We start from the raw sequence: 3,965 nt of genomic DNA on the forward strand, positions 1-3,965 counted from the left end.
TCTTGTGATCAGGACCCTCACTCCTCCTGTGTCCTCTCTATCTCCTCATAGAGTGTAAGCTCTTGTGATCAGGACCCTCCCTCCTCCTGTGTCCCCCCTCTATCTCCTCATAGAGTGTAAGCTCTTGTGATCAGGACCCTCACTCCTCCTGTGTCCCCTCTATCTCCTCATAGACTGTAAGCTCTTGTGATCAGGACCCTCACTCCTCCTGTGTCCCCTCTATCTCCTCATAGAGTGTAAGCTCTTGTGATCAGGACCCTCCCTCCTCCTGTGTCCCCTCTATCTCCTCATAGAGTGTAAGCTCTTGTGCTCAGGACCCTCACTCCTCCTGTGTCCTCTATCTCCTCATAGAGTGTAAGCTCTTGTGATCAGGCCCCTCCCTCCTCCTGTGTCCCCCCCTCTATCTCCTCATAGAGTGTAAGCTCTTGTGATCAGGACCCTCCCTCCTCCTGTGTCCCCTCTATCTCCTCATAGAGTGTAAGCTCTTGTGCTCAGGACCCTCCCTCCTCCTGTGTCCCCTCTATCTCCTCATAGAGTGTAAGCTCTTGTGATCAGGACCCTCACTCCTCCTGTGTCCCCCCCTCTATCTCCTCATAGAGTGTAAGCTCTTGTGATCAGGACCCTCACTCCTCCTGTGTCCTCTCTATCTCCTCATAGAGTGTAAGCTCTTGTGATCAGGACCCTCCCTCCTCCTGTGTCCCCCCCTCTATCTCCTCATAGAGTGTAAGCTCTTGTGATCAGGACCCTCACTCCTCCTGTGTCCCCTCTATCTCCTCATAGAGTGTAAGCTCTTGTGATCAGGACCCTCACTCCTCCTGTGTCCTCTATCTCCTCATAGAGTGTAAGCTCTTGTGATCAGGACCCTCACTCCTCCTGTGTCCCCCTCTATCTCTGAATAGAGTGTAAGCTCTTGTGCTCAGGACCCTCACTCCTCCTGTGTCCCCTCTATCTCCTCATAGAGTGTAAGCTCTTGTGATCAGGACCCTCACTCCTCCTGTGTCCCCCTCTATCTCCTCATAGAGTGTAAGCTCTTGTGATCAGGACCCTCCCTCCTCCTGTGTCCTCTATCTCCTCATAGAGTGTAAGCTCTTGTGATCAGGACCCTCCCTCCTCCTGTGTCCCCCTCTATCTCTGAATAGAGTGTAAGCTCTTGTGATCAGGACCCTCACTCCTCCTGTGTCCCCCCCTCTATCTCCTCATAGAGTGTAAGCTCTTGTGATCAGGACCCTCACTCCTCCTGTGTCCTCTCTATCTCCTCATAGAGTGTAAGCTCTTGTGATCAGGACCCTCACTCCTCCTGTGTCCTCTCTATCTCCTCATAGAGTGTAAGCTCTTGTGATCAGGACCCTCACTCCTCCTGTGTCCCCTCTATCTCTGAATAGAGTGTAAGCTCTTGTGATCAGGACCCTCACTCCTCCTGTGTCCCCTCTATCTCCTCATAGAGTGTAAGCTCTTGTGATCAGGACCCTCACTCCTCCTGTGTCCCCTCTATCTCCTCATAGAGTGTAAGCTCTTGTGATCAGGACCCTCACTCCTCCTGTGTCCCCCCCCTCTATCTCCTCATAGAGTGTAAGCTCTTGTGATCAGGACCCTCACTCCTCCTGTGTCCCCCTCTATCTCCTCATAGAGTGTAAGCTCTTGTGCTCAGGACCCTCACTCCTCCTGTGTCCTCTCTATCTCCTCATAGAGTGTAAGCTCTTGTGATCAGGACCCTCCCTCCTCCTGTGTCCTCTCTATCTCCTCATAGAGTGTAAGCTCTTGTGATCAGGACCCTCACTCCTCCTGTGTCCTCTATCTCCTCATAGAGTGTAAGCTCTTGTGATCAGGACCCTCCCTCCTCCTGTGTCCCCCCCTCTATCTCCTCATAGAGTGTAAGCTCTTGTGATCAGGACCCTCCCTCCTCCTGTGTCCCCTCTATCTCCTCATAGAGTGTAAGCTCTTGTGATCAGGACCCTCCCTCCTCCTGTGTCCCCCTCTATCTCCTCATAGAGTGTAAGCTCTTGTGATCAGGACCCTCACTCCTCCTGTGTCCCCTCTATCTCCTCATAGAGTGTAAGCTCTTGTGATCAGGACCCTCACTCCTCCTGTGTCCCCTCTATCTCCTCATAGAGTGTAAGCTCTTGTGATCAGGACCCTCCCTCCTCCTGTGTCCCCCCTCTATCTCCTCATAGAGTGTAAGCTCTTGTGATCAGGACCCTCCCTCCTCCTGTGTCCCCCCTCTATCTCCTCATAGAGTGTAAGCTCTTGTGATCAGGACCCTCACTCCTCCTGTGTCCCCCTCTATCTCTGAATAGAGTGTAAGCTCTTGTGATCAGGACCCTCACTCCTCCTGTGTCCCCTCTATCTCCTCATAGAGTGTAAGCTCTTGTGATCAGGACCCTCCCTCCTCCTGTGTCCCCCCTCGATCTCCTCATAGAGTGTAAGCTCTTGTGATCAGGACCCTCCCTCCTCCTGTGTCCCCCTCTATCTCTGAATAGAGTGTAAGCTCTTGTGATCAGGACCCTCCCTCCTCCTGTGTCCCCCCTCTATCTCCTCATAGAGTGTAAGCTCTTGTGATCAGGACCCTCCCTCCTCCTGTGTCCCCCCCTCTATCTCCTCATAGAGTGTAAGCTCTTGTGATCAGGACCCTCACTCCTCCTGTGTCCCCTCTATCTCCTCATAGAGTGTAAGCTCTTGTGATCAGGACCCTCCCTCCTCCTGTGTCCCCCTCTATCTCTGAATAGAGTGTAAGCTCTTGTGATCAGGACCCTCCCTCCTCCTGTGTCCCCCCTCTATCTCCTCATAGAGTGTAAGCTCTTGTGATCAGGACCCTCACTCCTCCTGTGTCCTCTATCTCCTCATAGAGTGTAAGCTCTTGTGATCAGGACCCTCACTCCTCCTGTGTCCCCCTCTATCTCCTCATAGAGTGTAAGCTCTTGTGATCAGGACCCTCCCTCCTCCTGTGTCCCCCTCTATCTCCTCATAGAGTGTAAGCTCTTGTGATCAGGACCCTCACTCCTCCTGTGTCCTCTCTATCTCTGAATAGACTGTAAGCTCTTGCGATTGGTTGTCAGTCTTATGATGGAGATGGTTGGATGTGGGGGTTGCGGTCTTTAATATGGAGCACAGGATATCGGGGGGCACATAGACCCCTCACATACACAGTGACACAGCCCTCATCAGCGAGTCGATGTTCTCAGTACATATAGGGGGGGGGGGGTCACACATCCAGGTCATCGTCAGGGTCCTCCTCGTCCAGGTCATCTGTGGGGTCGGGGTCATAGAAGATCTTGGCTGATCCACTTGCGGCGCTGAGCAGAGACAACTTCCTACAAGAGAGAGACAATGCCACGTAAGACCCCCGAGACCTGGACCACCACCGCGTACTTCAGGTGTAATAGGGGGTATATTAGGGGGACACACAGGGTGGGGCCTTCTCCTTACTTGTCGTCAGTAAATGTATACGGAAGAGTCGCAGATTCACGTGGCTCACGCTCTGGCAGATGTGGATTAAAGTTCAGAGTAACAGTGGAGGCCACCTACAGAGGAAGGGCAACGAGTCACACCAGACCCCCAGCATCTCCCCCCCCCCCCCCAAAGCCCTCATCCTCCATTGTCACCTCCCCCCAGCCCTCATCCTCCATTATCACCTCCCCCCAGCCCTCATCCTCCATTGTCACCTCCCCCCCCCCCAAGCCCCCATCCTCCATTGTCACCTCCCCCCCCCCAAGCCCCCATCCTCCATTGTCACCTCCCCCCCCCAAGCCCCCATCCTCCATTGTCACCTCCCCCCCCAAGCCCCCATCCTCCATTGTCACCTCCCCCCCCAAGCCCCCATCCTCCATTGTCACCTCCCCCCCCAAGCCCCCATCCTCCATTGTCACCTCCCCCCCCCCCAAGCCCCCATCCTCCATTGTCACCTCCCCCCCCCAAGCCCCCATCCTCCATTGTCACCTCCCCCCCCCAAGCCCCCATCCTCCATTGTC

At 54.3% G+C, this 3,965-nt stretch overlaps 1 long non-coding RNA gene across 1 annotated transcript; it reads right to left on the reverse strand.

Annotated features, from left to right (window-relative positions):
• Nucleotides 1–3,075: 3,075 nt before the first annotated feature.
• LOC140111632 (uncharacterized) lies at nt 3,076–3,513 on the reverse strand. Its single transcript, XR_011852151.1, has 2 exons — nt 3,424–3,513; nt 3,076–3,308 (listed from the first exon to the last, which is right to left on the reverse strand). It is a non-coding gene; the product is annotated as an uncharacterized lncRNA (long non-coding RNA).
• Nucleotides 3,514–3,965: the final 452 nt, after the last annotated feature.

Source organism: Engystomops pustulosus, unplaced genomic scaffold (assembly GCF_040894005.1).
Source record: "Engystomops pustulosus unplaced genomic scaffold, aEngPut4.maternal MAT_SCAFFOLD_525, whole genome shotgun sequence".
In the NCBI taxonomy this organism is placed as follows: domain Eukaryota; kingdom Metazoa; phylum Chordata; class Amphibia; order Anura; family Leptodactylidae; genus Engystomops; species Engystomops pustulosus.